The sequence below is a fragment of the Chenopodium quinoa genome, unplaced genomic scaffold (assembly GCF_001683475.1).
Source record: "Chenopodium quinoa cultivar QQ74 unplaced genomic scaffold, ASM168347v1, whole genome shotgun sequence".
In the NCBI taxonomy this organism is placed as follows: Eukaryota; Viridiplantae; Streptophyta; class Magnoliopsida; order Caryophyllales; family Amaranthaceae; genus Chenopodium; species Chenopodium quinoa.
The window spans coordinates 2,221,225-2,239,741 of NW_018744633.1; positions in this window are offsets into that span (position 1 = coordinate 2,221,225).

Below are 18,517 nucleotides of genomic sequence, written 5' to 3' on the forward strand. Positions count from 1 at the left end.
AAAGTGTGGAAAGTTTAGTGCTGCGGATAGTTTTAATTTCTTTTCTCTTCTCTCTATTTTTGAAAACTTATTTTAAGAAAACAGCCAATCCAGTTTGGTTGGTACATGATATGGGTACAATAGTAGTGTAGTTGGAAGGGGATTGACAAGAGCTTTCCAACGATATATTATAAGCCCAATTCCGATGAATTTTGAGGAAGTTATGGCCAATTTACCAAACTGGGCCCGGTTTGAGCCTTATATGCGGCCCAATGATCTAGGGGAGGGCCTAATATGATTTATCATTCCTAATGCAATTAGGAATGGTTTTAGTTTTCTAGATTCTTCTAGAAGGTTCTTGAAGGTTCAATGGGCACTCAAGAGGGGGGGGTGAATTGAGTGTTAAGTAATCGTTAGCGATTTTTGCTTCTTTTCGGATTATGTGTAAGGAACCAGTTGTGCTGGTTCCCTTATGCAGCGGAATAAAACAAAGCAATAAAGAACACCACAGATTTAACGAGGTTCAGCCAACTCTGGCCTACGTCCTCCTACCCTAAGTCCTTTATTAATCTACTCCGAAAAAATAAAGACAAAGAACACTCTACTGTTTCCCTACTCCGGGAACCAGTAAACCCCACACTCTACTCCGAATGTGCTCTAAACTTACCCTCGTAAGTTCCTAGTGTGTTTGAACTCACAAACACTCACCAAGTCTTCAACCCCTCTGTCAAAGACTTAATACAAGATCAAGAACTCTCTAATGATCTAACTCTCAAAAGTCAAATAGAGAAAAACGTTAAAACACTATTATGCTCTTGTATATCACTTAATAATTGAATTAGTGCTTTTAGCTCTCAAAAATAAAACTCTATTAAAATGCGTGAGAGTCGTATCTGATTATTCAGAATAAGATGTATTTTATAGGTTAGTTAGCTAAACCCTAGTTACCTTAAATCATGCATATAAGATATATACGATTTATGGTAAGTATTTATCTTAATTGATTTGATCACAAGATAAAATCAATTTAAGATAAAATACTTCCTAGTTTTTAGCTAACCAAAAAATATCATCTTTATTCTTAGCTGCTTGGATATATTTTAAATCAATATTTTTCGGAAAATATCTTTTTATAAAATCTTTGTAAAAACGGCAGCTTGAATAATCTGTTCAGTTAACCTGGTTCCCTGGCCTGGTTCCCTGAACTGAATATGTTATGAAATTTGTTCCAAACCTTGTACCAAATTTCATAACGATATTTAATATACTAAAAGCACTTTATATACTCAATTATATAAGTTGTACTACGGAGCATTTACATGAAGTTCCTAAATAACTCTTTGAGTGTAGTCTTCCTTCATGCATTCGTTAAGTCTTGAAAGCTTCCATGAATGAACTCAATTATTGACCAAAGGACCTTCCTTTAAGTTGATCGAAAATTCTTTCAAGCTTTCAGTCTTAGAAATCAACTTAGATACTGCACATTCAACAAAGTTAATGTACAATACTAAATAAGTAACTGCCTTTCATAAAAGCAGTTTGAGAAAACAGTTTATACTGGTTTCCTACCAGTGCATAGCTCATTCATCATCTAACTGTTCCCTGTATAAAGATAAGTTAGTTCAACAAATATCTCATATAAGTAATAACTTATCTAGGGAAACAGTGTTCTATTTTAGCTGGTTCCCCCAACTGTATTGAACACTTTCAAAGACCTGTTTCCCTTAGCTGTTTGTCATCATTCAAAACTATCAATCAAAACCTAAGGGACTCAACAAATTCCCCCTTTTTTATGATGACAAACATTTGAAGTTTCTGCACCTGTGAACATACTCAAAAGAAAGTAGTCAAAAACTTCAAGGACTCAAGACTCAATGGAACAAGTCAGTTAAGCCAACTGGTTCCCTAAACAGAAACAGAAAATAAAATAAAGTCAAAGTAAAAGTAAAAAGACTCAAAAACGACTCAATCTAAACTAGTAAAGACTATAGGCTTCAACTTCAACTATTTTCCCCCTTTTGGCATCATTAAAAAGATATGCAAAAGTAGCCTCTTATGCATAAAGTAACGTGCTAAACCATCCAATGGCATCAACCATTATACAAATAAAGTGCTACAAAAGAAGGTCAGATTAGTCAAAGTAAAGCCATGCCAACAATAAAGATCATAGTTTAATACAAACCATCAAAAGTAAACGATAGAGCCCAAATCCATATCAAAACAAATTCATGGATTGGGAGGAATAAAAACAGTCCAACAGAATTAGTTATTCAGAATATAATATAATAAAGGTAGGCTAAATGAAAAAGAAAACAGATTCAATCATCATCATCATTTTCATCATCTTCTTCCTTTTCTTCAGTGTCAGCCTCCTCAACTGCTTCATCCTGGTTCTCCTCCTCTTCATTGTCATCTTCCTGCTGGTCTGTTTGCTGGTCCTCCTCAACTTGTTCCTTCTCAATTCCAGAACTACCAGCAACCTGTTTCTCTAACTTGCTCATCCTCATAATAAACGAAGTAGATAAACTTTCCACTAAGGTCACTAACTTGCTAAGCTGATCCCCTACAGCACTCATCTTCTCTTCCTGACTCTCCAGCCTCTTAAGAATAACCTTCTGACCTGCTGGTTCCTCTGCCTTCTGTTTCTTCTTGGCAGGCTTAGGAGTCTCTACTGGTTCCTCCTCCCTAAACTTCAACACCCCAGCACTTATGATCAACCCCTTTTGTTTCAGAATACCTATGGTAAACACTATTACAGGAGCAGTTGATCCACTAAGAGAAACATTATTCTCTTTAAGAAGCTTAGTTATGTAAGAACCATAAGGAAGAGAATGGTGGGAGGAATTATAGCAATTCATCATATGGTTTATCATTAGGGAAGGGATATTTATCTTAATCTTATTCATCAGCAAATATATAAGCACCATTTCCATGATGCGCACAAAACCCCTACCTTGTGCTCGAGGAATAATCATCTTGTTACACAGAGAATGAAGAACCAGCATCACTGGTTCCTTCAGGCTACCAGTTTTAAAAGTTCCAGCTTTCTTTGGAACTTTCCCTCCAAACACAAAGTCATGCACTTCATCTGGACTGACCCCAATAAGTGTGGGCCATCCATCTCCAGAATACTCATCAAAACCATCTCTGGGTATATTCAACAACCCAGCCAAACTTGCAACAGACACATTTACTTCAACATCATTCACAGCTGAACCTAACGACCTATCCAACATTTGTTTCAAATTTACATAAAACTTTCTAACACCATCAATATTAGCATCACAGACATCAAACAAAACCATCCAACCTTGATATTCTAACAACTCTTTCACATCACTTAAGGCACTTTCATCAAAATAACCAACTTCTGTTTTACAACCAGATAGCACAACCCTAGAACCTAAATCAGTCATACCAACAGATGGAGATTCTACTGACATACCTCTTGTAGACTTCCGTGCTGTTCTCTTTCGTTTGGAACCAGCAGAGTCCATCGACTGTTCCTCCACTACTACTTCGCCAATGTTTTTCAGGGAAGACCTAGTCACTCTGCTGTGAACCAAGGGTTTTGAAGTCCCCTTTTTCTGCCCAATAATCTGTAGATCCGCTTCTTCACTTCTAACTTCCTCCTCTTCCCTTTCTCCAACAGTATTGAAGAATTCTTCAGCGCTTTTGGGCTGGTCCCCCTGAGATGAGGCAGGTTCTTTGATGATGGAATCATCAGCCTCAGGGGTTTTGGGTAAAGGTGCATTTTTGGGAGGTGGAGGTGAGGGAGATTTAGAAGATGGAGACGGAGTTGGTGATGGGTTCTTTGTGGTAGTAGGAGGTGAATTGCTCGATAAAGTCGGAGCAGGGTTAGTTTCAGTGATGGTGGTCTCCTTCAATTGAGTGGACTCGCTTGCTTGAGTCTTCTCCTTTCCTTTCTTAGCTGAAGCCTTGGCTGATTTCCTTACCATTGTAGCAAACAAGCTTCAAAATTTAGTAGGAATTTGAGAGAGATGAAAACGGAGTGAACAGTGATTAGGGTACCACTTTTGAACGAGAGAGAGGATGAATTCAATGATGATGTGATGTGAAACTGTATCAATGTGTTAGTGTGTATTTATATTAATTGCACAACATATGAATTCCAAAAACTAGCCGGTTGAGAATCAAAATAAACGGAAAAGATAATTTCAAAAATTGAAAATTTAAAATATGGTAATTATCTTTTTACCAAAAAAAATCAACCAACTATAAATTAGGCAGTTAAATATATTTGCCTCTTTGTAGGATAAGAATAACTGAAATAAGATAATTATTTGCAAGAAGAAATTATCTTATAGTAATCTTCCAAAAATAAAATATTTTCGGATGACATATCAGAGCTGAACTGCTGTTTCCTCTTGCTGGTACCTGTACTGAACCAGTCATTCTATTCTCAGCATGTTTCAAAATAACTTCTCCTGTTCTTATACAACAATAATCCACTTAGGTTATTTACACAATATTTGTAAGTAAGCAACATAGTTATATACACAATCAGTACAAAAGCATACCTATTCTAGCCAATCATTGAAGGAAATAATTGAAGCCAACTCCTAAAATCTAACTAGACCTAAAAGGACTCTTAACCTACAAAAGGACTCTCTACATAAAGGCTTTGTGAAGATATCAGCTATTTGATCTTCACTTTTACAAAACAACATCTCCACCAATCCTTTTTCCACATTGTCTCTTAGAAAATGGTGTCTTATCTCAATGTGTTTGGTCTTGGAGTGTTGCACGGGGTTCTTTGAAATATTGATTGCACTAGTGTTATCACAAAAAATAGGAACACTTTTATAAATAACACCAAAATCTTTCAGCTGGTTCCTTATCTACGGTAGCTGGGAACAGCATGAAGCTGCAGCTATATATTCTGACTCTGCTGTGGATAGGGCCACTGAATTTTGCTTTTTAGAACCCCATGATATAAGACAAGAGCCAAGGAAGTGTGCCATACCTGATGTGCTCTTTCTATCAACTAGGAAACCAGCATAATCTGCATCTGTATATCCAATGAGATCAATGGTACTGCCTTTGGGGTACCACAAAAACAGATCTGCTGTTCCCACAAGATACCTAAGTATCCTTCTAACAGCCTTCAAGTGAGATTCCTTTGGATTGCTTTGAAACCTAGCACACAAACCAACAGAAAACACAATGTCAGGTCTACTAGCTGTAAGGTAAAGTAGAGAACCAATCATTCCTCTATAAAGCGTAGCTTCAACATTTTTTCCCTTAAGATCAGCATCCAACTTTGTGGATGTGGGAACAGGTGTATCATAAGCTTTGCTGTTCTCCATGCCAAACTTTTTCAGCAGCTCTTTTAAGTACTTTTGTTGATGAATCATTATACCATCATTTGTTTGCTTAATCTGCAGCCCTAGGAAGAACCCTAGTTCTCCCATCATACTCATTTCGAATTCACTCTGCATAAGATTTGCAAATTCATCACACAAAGTTTGATTAGTAGCACCAAATAAAATATCATCAACATAAATTTGTACTACAATCAAGTGTTTCCCCCTGGTTTTTATGAACAAGGTCTTGTCTACTGTTCCCCTCTTGTAATCATTTGCCATCAAGAAATTGGACAGTCTTTCATACCAAGCCCTTGGAGCTTGTTTTAAGCCATATAATGCTTTATCCAACTTGTATACATGCTGGGGAAACAGTGCATCTTCAAAACCAGGTGGCTGCTCCACATATACTTCTTCCTTCAAATAGCCATTAAGGAAGGCAGTCTTCACATCCATCTGAAACAGCTTAAAATTCATGTGAGCAGCATAAGCAATTAAAATCCTAATAGCCTCTAGCCTAGCTACTGGTGCAAACGTCTCATCATAGTCAATTCCTTCTTGTTGATTGTACCCTTGCACCACTAGCCTTGCTTTGTTTCTGACTATAGTACCAAGGTCATCTAACTTGTTTCTAAAGACCCATCTAGTACCAATGACTGATCTTTCCTTTGGACGGGGAACCAGGTGCCAAACCTGGTTCCTCTGAAACTGATTTAGCTCATCTTGCATAGCTAGTACCCAATCAGGATCAGTCAATGCCATTTTATAGTCAGTAGGCTCTACATTAGACAGGAAAGAATAGAAGGCACAAAAGTTTTGAAAAACACTTCTTCTCGTTTGAATCCCCTTATTTATATCACTAATTATTTGATCAGTGGGATGAGAAGATTTATATCTAAAACTTTTGAAATTAAGATTGTTTTGTGCTTTCTCATTAAGTTGGGAACCAACATGTTCATGAATCTCTTCTTCTTCTGAGGAGCCAGGAGGATTCACATTCATGCTGTTTCCTCTATCATTAGTTACCTCAGGTTCAGGGGTGGTACCTTCTTCTGTTCCCCCTGAACTCATTACCTGTCTATTATTTGAGGAACCATCAGGACTTGGTTCCCCTTCAGAATCCTCATTATCTCCATTTTCTTCTCTAGGCACTTCATCATTATCATCTGGTGGAGTATTTGGTAGGCCTAGATCTGCTTGCACTTCATCTGTGGGACCAGTATACTGGTTCCCCGTGAAATCCATCAATCCAATCACTTCATCAGGTTGTACCTGCGCAATCTCAGAAGACATGTTAAATTCATCAAAAATGACATGGACACTCTCCTCAACACAAAGAGTCCTTTTATTGAAGACTCTATATGCTTTGCTGTGAGAAGAGTATCCAAGAAAGATTCCCTCATCACTTCTAGGATCAAACTTATCAAGTTGATCCTTCCCATTATTATGCACATAACATTTACATCCAAAGACACGAAAGTATGTGATATTGGGCTTTCGACCTTTAAGAAGTTCATAGGGAGTCTTATTTAACTTTGGTCTAATGAGACCTCTATTCAATATATAGCAAGCAGTGTCAACAGCTTCTCCCCAAAAACTCTTTGGGAGACCACTCTCAATGAGCATCGTCCTCGCCATCTCCTCAAGAGTTCTATTCTTCCTTTCTACAACACCATTTTGTTGAGGTGTTCTAGGGGCTGAGAAGTTGTGATTAACTCCATGTTCCCTACAATAATCAATAAAGTTAGCATTATCAAATTCAGTACCATGGTCTGATCTTACCGAGACCAGCTTATGGGTGAGCTGGTTCTCCACTTGTTTCACCAATGTTACCCATTCTTCAAACGTTTCATCCTTTGTGTGTAACATCATTACCCAAGTGTACCTGGAATAATCATCAACCATAACACAGACATATCTATGACCTCTTCGACTTTGTACTCTCATGGGACCACACAAGTCAATGTGTACAAGTTCGAAGGGTCTGCTGGTACTCAAAACAGTTTTAGGCTTAAAAGAGATTTTGACCTGTTTCCCCCTTACACATTCAGAACAAACTTTATCAGCTTCATACTTAATGTTAGGAAGACCTACCACTAAGTCATGTGCTTTAAGTTTGTTTAGAAGTGTTAGGCTAGCATGTCCAAACCTCTTATGCCAAATCCATTGATTATTGTCAGAAACAGCTCTCAAACAGATGGACTTGTCTTGAGGGATTTTATCTAAGAAGGTGATGTAGACATCATGCTTCCTGGTTCCCTCACATACAAGTTCTCCTGTTTGTGAGTTAACTATGTGACATAGGTTGGCTTGAAACTCAACTCTATTACCTTTGTCACATAATTGAGAAATACTCAAGAGATTATGTTGCAAGCCTTCAACATAATAAACATCATTTATTGCGTTAGAAAGTGTCTTACCAACCTTACCTAAACCAGTGATGGTTCCCTTGCTGTTATCCCCAAAGGTGACACTTCCTCCATCAAAGGCCACTAGTGAAAGGAATTGATCTTTATCCCCGGACATGTGTCTTGAGCAACCACTGTCCAAATACCAATAGGTGTCTCCCTTCACTCTAGCCTGCAAGAGTAAATCAAACATTAGTTTTAGGAACCCAAACACACTTGGGTCCCTTTTCAACAACATTAACATCTTGTTGATCCTTTCTTCTCCACACATACATTACACTCTTGCTGTTCTTATTAGCACTAATTTTCTTAGCTGGACATTCATGTATCTTATGTCCATTCTTACCACAATGAAAACACACGTGCATCTCTTTAGTCATGACATACTTACCTCGCTGATATTCTTTGATCCAGGTGGTTTCTCTGGGAGACCAGTTAGTCCTGGTTCTCTGTCTAGTATAACCAAGACCAAATTTTCCTTTGTTTCCTCCTGATGAAGTCAGATGGTCCAAGGTTCTTTGTGCATTCAGTAGCTTATCCACATGTCTATGACTGTCATGCAATTCCCTTTCTTTTGTTTCAAGTGTCTTAACTAACAACTCGTTTTTCTCTTTCAAAAACTCAAAGTTACTTTTTAAAGTTGCAAGTTGTAAGTTAAGATCTAAAACCATAGGGTCATTAGACATGTCAATAACTACTGATTGCTTTTCACTTTTTAGTTGATTAAATTCAGCATGTAACTTACAGATAGTACTTTCATATTCATTAATCATACTGCTGACTTCAATGCTGGTTCCAGTAGGAAAACCAGGGGGCTGAACAGCTTTAAGTGAAGCAATTTCTTTGTGAGAATTTTCTAAGTTGAAAGCCAATGTTTCAAAGGCCTTCAACAGAGAAGTTCTATTGCAAGAATTTACTTTACTTATGACTGTTGAAAAATCAAGGACTTCACTAGTAGTTGATAAGTCTCTGGGGAACCAGGAGATCAAATCTTCTTCACCATCACTCGGATAGTCAAGTTCAGAAGATCTTGCCCTTCCTAGTTCTACCTTGCACTTGTCCAATTCAACTTCTAGTTCAGCAACTTGATTTTTCAAGTTATGGCAAACCATCTCTAGGTGATCACAACTAGCAATAGCAATTTTACATTCATTACGTTTTTCTTTTAATTCTCTTTTGCCAGTTATATAAGTTTCACCTAATTTATAGCATTCATCCAATAAAGAATCTATACAAGCGAGCATATTTTCTCTATCATATTCATGCATATCTATTCTAATTTGTTCAAGGTTTACCTTATGTTTTTGTAGTACATCCTTCTTAGCCATCAAGCATTTCTTGAATGTATTGGTTCCCCCTCTGGTTCCCGGACCAGTGCTGTTCTCCTTGATGTTTGTGAAAGCAGTTAAGCAAACATCAGAACTAGGTGTATCTTCCTCTTCATCAGATCCTGAGTCAGATTCTCCCCACATAGATGCTATCATGGCATTCTTGAAAGCCCTCTTATCTCCAGATTGAGATTGCTTGTCCTTCCATTTTGGACAATCACGAATGATGTGTCCTTTCTCACCACACTTGAAGCAACCTGAAGGTGAGGAAGAGTTAGATTTTTTTGTATTTTTGAAATTCTTACCTTTGAAATTCCTCTTTTGATCACGAAGAGATCTTTCAAATCTTTTTGCAATCATGCTGATCTCATCTTCTTCTTCTTCTACTGTTCCCTTCAGTGCCATGCCTCTGGCTGGTTCCTTGTCAGACTTAGAGTCAATCAGCATCTCATGAGTCATAAGGGAACCAATAAGCTGTTCCAAAGACAAGGTTGACAGATCCTTTGCTTCATATACTGCTGTTACCTTAGCTGTCCATGTATCTGTTAAACTACGCAAAATTTTTCTCACAAGATCCTCATCAGAAAAAATTTTACCAAGTGATCTAAGATCATTAACAATAGTCATAAACCTACGAAAGCAATCATTGATTTTTTCATTTTTATTCATGGCAAACAATTCGTATTTAGACATGATTAAATCAACTTTAGATCGTTTTACCTCACTGGTTCCCTCAAACGCAAGTTCAAGGGTGTCCCATATCTCCTTAGCACTACTGCAACCAGAGATACGATTTGTTTCGGTCTCACCTATTGCTTGTTGTAGAATTGACATTGCCTTAGCATTTTTCTCCAGCAACTTGTAATCAGCAGTGACCAATTCGCTATCCTTCTTGGGAACCTGTTTCCCATCAGCTTCTGTCTTGAGAATGATATTAGGACCATTTTTAACTACGAGCCAGCATTCATAATCAATACCCATGATAACATTCTGGATCCTGTTCTTCCACCAAGCATAATTATTTCCATTAAACTTTGGTGTCTTGTTGTCATAACCAATTGCACTTAATTCTTGAGTACTCATTCTTAACTCCTCTAGATGTTACTCTTTCGAGAAGCTTAGGCTCTGATACCAATTGAAGGTTCAATGGGCACTCAAGAGGGGGGGGGTGAATTGAGTGTTAAGTAATCGTTAGCGATTTTTGCTTCTTTTCGGATTATGTGTAAGGAACCAGTTGTGTTGGTTCCCTTATGCAGCGGAATAAAACAAAGCAATAAAGAACACCACAGATTTAACGAGGTTCAGCCAACTCTGGCCTACGTCCTCCTATCCTAAGTCCTTTATTAATCTACTCCGAAAAAATAAAGACAAAGAACACTCTACTGTTTCCCTACTCCGGGAACCAGTAAACCCCACACTCTACTCCGAATGTGCTCTAAACTTACCCTCGTAAGTTCCTAGTGTGTTTGAACTCACAAACACTCACCAAGTCTTCAACCCCTCTGTCAAAGACTTAATACAAGATCAAGAACTCTCTAATGATCTAACTCTCAAAAGTCAAATAGAGAAAAACGTTAAAACACTATTATGCTCTTGTATATCACTTAATAATTGAATTAGTGCTTTTAGCTCTCAAAAATAAAACTCTATTAAAATGCGTGAGAGTCGTATCTGATTATTCAGAATAAGATGTATTTTATAGGTTAGTTAGCTAAACCCTAGTTACCTTAAATCATGCATATAAGATATATACGATTTATGGTAAGTATTTATCTTAATTGATTTGATCACAAGATAAAATCAATTTAAGATAAAATACTTCCTAGTTTTTAGCTAACCAAAAAATATCATCTTTATTCTTAGCTGCTTGGATATATTTTAAATCAATATTTTTCGGAAAATATCTTTTTATAAAATCTTTGTAAAAACGGCAGCTTGAATAATCTGTTCAGTTAACCTGGTTCCCTGGCCTGGTTCCCTGAACTGAATATGTTATGAAATTTGTTCCAAACCTTGTACCAAATTTCATAACGATATTTAATATACTAAAAGCACTTTATATACTCAATTATATAAGTTATACTACGGAGCATTTACATGAAGTTCCTAAATAACTCTTTGAGTGTAGTCTTCCTTCATGCATTCGTTAAGTCTTGAAAGCTTCCATGAATGAACTCAATTATTGACCAAAGGACCTTCCTTTAAGTTGATCGAAAATTCTTTCAAGCTTTCAGTCTTAGAAATCAGCTTAGATACTGCACATTCAACAAAGTTAATGTACAATACTAAATAAGTAACTGCCTTTCATAAAAGCAGTTTGAGAAAACAGTTTATACTGGTTTCCTACCAGTGCATAGCTCATTCATCATCTAACTGTTCCCTGTATAAAGATAAGTTAGTTCAACAAATATCTCATATAAGTAATAACTTATCTAGGGAAACAGTGTTCTATTTTAGCTGGTTCCCCCAACTGTATTGAACACTTTCAAAGACCTGTTTCCCTTAGCTGTTTGTCATCATTCAAAACTATCAATCAAAACCTAAGGGACTCAACAGTTCTTTTCATTCCTAATTCAATAAGCATTGATAAATTGACTTTTGTTGACTTTTCAGAGTTTTAATTAAAATCAAAGAACATTTTTGAGGAAAAGATACGATTTTATCCTCCTATACGGCAAAATTTATCTGATTTGAGAAAACGCGTCAAAAACAGGGTTAGCGCCAAACGCCAGGCATTGGCGCCTGGCGCTAAGCCTGGCGCCTGACGCTAATGTTGGCGCCTGGCGCCAATCAGCTAGCGTTGACGCCAGCTCTGTTTTAGGTGCGCCAGATGCTCTGTTTTGATATTTTATCTTTTTGGCTGATTTTCTCTATAAATAACGTATTAAAAACTCCGTTTTCATTCACCTACAACCAGTTTTCAATTCTCATTCTCTAATCCATCTCTCTCTTATTCTTTTCTCTAAACTTGTTTTTCAAATACAAAATTCCGCATTCACAAGATCTAGAAACACCTAGCCATATTCGAAGTTTCCTAGTCCTAGACGTGAAAGGTTTAATTTCTGAGGGTTCGGTCCCAAATCTCTCTTTCAATTATTTAATTTAATTGTTTGTTTATTATTTTCCTTGAAGTTACTAACGTGTGTATTTTGTTATTAGAAAGAGGTACGAGGCATCAAAGTAAGTACTTTAATTGTTTTAATTGCTATTATGATGTAGAAATCATGTTTAAATTGTTATTATGATATTCCTAGTATCATGTCTAGGGTAAATTTAATATTAAATATGATTGTTACGATGTCTTTTATGTTCTTCCTAATATTTATTCATGTTAGTATCATGTTAGAACTAAAGATTTGATTTTTATTGCTTAGTGACATGCTAGGGTTTGTTATTAATCTTGTTAGTATCATGCCTACGATCTTGCTATTATTATTATGCTTTAACATTAACATGAACATGATTATGATTATAATGATTATAATTTATGATGATTATGAATAATATTATTATTATTTATTATTTTGATGATGATTATTTTATGAATAATATTAATATTATTTATTTATGATAATTATTTTGATTATTATTTTGATGATGGTTATTATCATGATATTAATTATTATTATGTTGCTTGATATTTATTGTTATTGCTTAATCACACCTTTTATGCATGTTTAAAGGGAATTGGTACTTGTAATCACGCTTAATAAGATAATTTATAATCTTGTTTAGGGTTAATGTGATTATAATTCAAGTGATCGCCAATAATAGTTTTATTTGTGCATTAGTATTCAACCAACATAGTTAAACAGGTTTAGGGTTAATCCTATTGATTGCATGTTAGTCAGAAAGCGCACATGAATACGATCAGAATAAAGTAGAGGCCTATTATTAGGGCAGGTTCAATCTCTTTTAGGTTGGATTTGTACCTTCATCCCCGAACCCTTATTTGGTTCTAGACCTTATGGAGTTGACGATCTCTTGGATCTTTAAGGGGTGTAACCTTCACCATGTGAATGGTTTACAAGTTCCTAAAACTTATTGGCGACTCTTTTGCTCTATCTTCTTCCCTTTTGGACGCCACCATACATTAATGTATGATCACAGTGGGGTTCAAGCTAGGGGTTAACGCTTGAAAATATTCCCCACAGTGTCAACAACTTTTATAAGTGAATAAAAATATAATAATAAATTTAAGATAAATAGTGCTAGTTTGTATTCATTTTACTTTTTATATAAAAAAAATAGTTTTTAGTAAAATAAAATAATAACTTATGAAAACATTATGGAGTATTTTGTATAATTGTTTGACTAGTATTAAATCTAAAAAACATCCAAAGAAGGAAATTTTGACATTTGCTACCACTAAAAACACCATGCTTCACATTTGCTAGTGGTTTAATTTATTTATTTTTTTCACTTTACCACCACCCAAATCAAAGTTTGTTAAAAATAACTACCACTTGCCTTATACCATTACTACAACCGTTAGTGGGGCCCAACTGTAACACCCCAATAATTCTCCCTTTTCCAAACCACTTACTTTAAATAAAAATAGAGGAGAACCATTGGCATGTTACCGCCACGTGTTAAAACGTTAAGGCTTTATCAAAGTATTGCAGCGGAAATCCAACTTAAATATTAAAATAATATAATTTAGAAAACCAATAAGTCAAAGCTTACAAATTGGAACCATAAAGGCCCTTATTAAAACCAAACCAATATTCCAAAATCCCAAAACATAATTAAAATAGTAAAACATAAACAAGTTCAACACAAAGAACGAATACTTTCAATCACACCAATCCCTTGACAATGCGTATATCAAATCCCCGAACTTCACATCATCAAGCTAATCTGTGCAATACTGCTCCCCAATAATACAAGTGTAATAATTGAATCATCACAGGGTCATTGAAAGGCGAAGGCCATGACCAAAAGAAAACACACAAAAGCACGCAATCAGCAAAGCTGAGTACATACAAGCTACAACGCACAAAACCAAGCATGCTCAACTAGTTAAAGTAAATAAATATACAACTCGAATTCATTAATCAAGACTCCACACTTAAACAATTCAATCGACTCAACATACTTGCTAATCAATTCCAAACACTTGACTCTTTATATTTAATTTAATTAATTTAATTTGGAGTAAGCAATAGACGAGGTTGTCCAATCCACCAAATCATTTTGGTCCCAAATGATCATTTAAAAATAAAAGTTTAGCGTGATGCAAGAATGGGCGCGACTCCATTCTCACAAAGTTAGTCTAGGATCCCATCTAACTTTCATTATAAAATAAAATGTAAATACCAAAAGAAAAGAGAACATGTTGATCAAACAAGCCTCGGAAAGCCACAGGCTACCACCGTGTACCCCAACCCATAATTGTCAATACTCCAGAAGTGTACGCTTTCTAGAGTTTTATTACTCATCCATGTTTCACTTTACATGATTACAATGTTAATTGATAGCCGAACTCAATCAAATAGACCATGCATAAAAATCATACATCAATTTACTTTTGATCTTATTTAGGACAATGGTGATCACATCACAAATTGACTTTTAATTTCATTAAACTTCCAAATTATTCAAATTGTTGAACATAGTCAACCCACCTAGCCATTTCGGCTTAATCCACTTTTACTCAACATACTAACAAGTCATGCTTGATTAATAAATAAAATATATAACAACCTTGTGGAATAATTAATAAATTCATTCCACTTAAACCATTCAATTCCAATCCTTTAATAATCCAAATGTGGTTAACAAACCAATCCAATAAAATTATGCTTGTATCAACATTCCATACAAACAATTAATCCAATATAATTCAACATGTTTACATCCATAATTCCATACAAACATAATCAATTCACCAAAACATGTCTCATAAACATAAGCACCTTTAGTGTGGGAAAAATTTTGGGGATGTATGGGGTATTTATAGGAGAGAGAGTGGTGTAGGGCAAGTTGTAAGATTGGGCCTCATAAAATTAATGGGCCAATTAAATATGTAAAGTGAGATTGGCTTTGATTGTTTGGACATGAATTATAGAATGAAGGAATGTATAAAAATTTGTACCAAAATAATTTTCGACCCAAAATTAAAAATTGAAACTTTTGAAATTAAATTCTGGAAAAATACAAATAAATATTATAAGTAATATATAATTTCATTTATAATATATTTAAAAATATGGGGGATTACACCAACCACCTTCCAGCCACCCCCTCCCCGTCAGCCACCCCTCCCCCTGCCTTTTTCCCACCGACGCGGCCCACACCAGCAGCCTAGCACCTGACTCGCACTGATTTTCTCATCAACCACCACTGCAATAACCACATGCGACCACGACCCCACTTCTCTGCAGCCGCATCCCAGCCCCAACCATAACAACAGCGACAATTTAGCACCAAAACCACCACGTAATCAGTAGTGTTGGCCAAATTCTCACGCCACAACACTCAATCACCAACCGCCAAACTGCACGACTCTGCGATAGGCCGCCACAACATTCAACCACCAATCGAACCCACAAAACAACATCTCCCAAGAAGCTTCAATTTAGCCCGATTCGATTTGGATTTTGTGTGTTTGGGTTATGGGGTTATGGGTTTCATTGATAAAGGGGTGGCCTGGGTTTCGGGGCTGGGGAGAGTGAGGGGCGTCAAGGAAGTGGTGTGGTCGAAAATTGGAAAACGGAAGGGAGAAGGAAGGGGAGGTTTTGGGTTGGTGGTTTAAGGTTAGGGATGGCGGTTTTGGGTGGGGGAAGGGGAGGGAGTGGGGTCGCCGACGCCGATCGAAGCTTTGGGCGTCGGCCACCGGCAGAAGGGAGGGGGAAGGGTGGATGACGGGAGGGGGCAAGCTATTAAGGGTGGCTGGTTTTTTTTTCTTCTTTTTTTTAAAAAAAAAATTTATTAATTTTTTTTTTTGAGTAAACTTAACGGAACTCTAACGGATTCCGTTAATGGTACTTATTTTTAACAAACTCTAATTTGGGTGGTACGTAGTAAAGTAAAAAAAAAGTAATAAACCGGCAGCAAATGTGAAGCATGGTGTTTTTAGTGGTAGCAAATGTCAAAATTTCCTCCAAAGAATTAACAACAATTAGTGTGTGATTAAAGTATTAATGTGCAATTATTTAGGGGTTACATTCTATTGGAAAATTAAGTACAAAAGGTAATACATATGTAGAGTTTTAGAGCCTGTTCACATTTACTAAATTGAGCTGAACTGAACTGAACTGATTGGAGCTAAATTAAACTGAATATAGCTAAATTAAATATTTTATGAGAGAAGGAAATCAGGGGCTCAACTGAGCTGAACTGATTAGAGCTGAACTGAACTAAAATTAAGCTAAAGTGAACATACTCTTAGAGTAATGAATGAAGACACAATACATAAGGTGACACATAGTGCTCATATGAGGTCAAGTCATATGAAAGGAATGGTGAGTCAGGTTACACATGGCAATAGCATGTTATCCCTTTTTATTATTAATACTTCGTAACTAGTTTTTGACCTGGTCATTATATGTATATTATAAATGAGGTTGTATAATAAAAATTATGTGATAAAATAATATAGATTTAATTAGTTACATTTGTTGTAAATAAAGGAACAGTCTAGTACAAATAGTATAAAAATATTTAAGTAAGATAAAAAAGATAATCTCACAAACAATGGAACAATATCGGTGCATTATGATGCAAATCACTGACTTGAAAACAAATTTCCGGCGCAACCAAGGTACTCAATTTTATTTGCCAGCACGAATCCTAAGGTTAACACACCACTTCCACACAAAGACACTTTTAGGTGGAAGGTTTGAGTCAAGTAACTTATGCCCTATAGAGAATGTGTTTAGACTATAATGCTTGATGTATTTTTCAAGTGTAAAAATCAGAAAAAAGCTTATTTTAATTATAGAGAAACATGAAAGAACATAGAAGAAGAATCTTATGCATCAAGGGAGGTGAATAATCGCATTTAACAACCTCTTAAATGAGGGGTTATGAGTGTACTGTTATTTATAAAAAGAATAATGACAGTGATTAATGACATTAAACATCCTCTTAAATTGGGAGTTATAAGAATTAGTCAAGAAATGATATAGCTCCACAACATCTGCCTAGTCATGATGACACGTGGCAGACTCATGTCTTTCCACTGAGTTTTACTTCCTCCATTTTTAAATTCTTGCTCCACTTTCCTTTTTTGGCCGTTTTTAAACACTTGATCCATTTCCTTATTTGGAAAGCTTTTATAATATTTAATTATTTTTTCTCACCTAGTGGACCTAACATAAATCATATTTTATTAATTTCATATTCTTTATCTTCCAATTCTCTCCACTACTTAATTTCTCCTCAAAACTCCGCGCATGGAGAAATGGAGCAAGTATTTTAAAACGGAGGGAGTAAGGGCCTGTTCTCATAGACTGAACTTAGCTGAACTAAATTAAACTGAAATGAATATTTTATAAGAAAAGGAAATTAGGAGCTAAACTGAATTGAAAGTAAACGTATGAGAACATACCCTAATATCTATTAACTATTACTAAAACAAAACATTGCTGACATCATCAGCTATGAAACAATCTTTCTTGTCATTCTCACATTAAATTTTTGGAAAATTGCCCGGAATAATCCCACCTTTGAGCCATCCGCTAAAAATAATCCCACCTTTAGATTTTTTTTAAATAATCCCACCTTTGACCCCCGATCTTTTTTAATGGTCCCATTTTACCTGGAACCGGTTATGTAGGTAATTTTTTTAAAAAAAAAGTTTAATTGACACGTCCAGCTACTTGATTGATCAAATTTTTTTTTAAAAAAAGTAGATAAAAAAAAACACCAGCACCACCTAAGCTCCACCATCCCCACCACCACCCAAACCCAAACCCTAACCCTAAAATTGAACCACCATCCTACCCAGACCGGAAACCACCGTCGCAGCGCTGACGGGAATCCCACTTAGGTGACCCAGCCAACCCAACTCCAAAACCTATGAACCCATTAACTCAAGACCCTTCGAAAACCATCAAACTAATTCCAAAATTGGGCTCGACGCGAAATCGGGGAAGGGGATGAGTTAGACGAGGCTGGAATCAGGATAGGGGACGGGGGAGGTTGACGCGGACGGAGGGAGACAGGGAGGTCGGCGCGGCTGGAGGGGGATGGGGGATGTCGGTGAAGCTGAAATTGGGGGACGCGGGATGGGGGAGGTCAGCGAGCTTGAATAGGGGGATGGAGGTGATGGAGGTGGTCGGATTTGTCAAGGGCGGTCGGCGCGTGGCAAGGGAGGGGCGGTGGTTTGGCAAGGGTAAGTGGCTAGGGTGGTCGGGGCGTGCGGGATCGGTGGAAGTTTGGTCGGGGCGTGCGGGATCGGTGGCAGGGAGGTGGTTTGGCTAGTTGTGGTTTATAAATTAATTAATGTTTTTTTTAACTTTTTTTAATT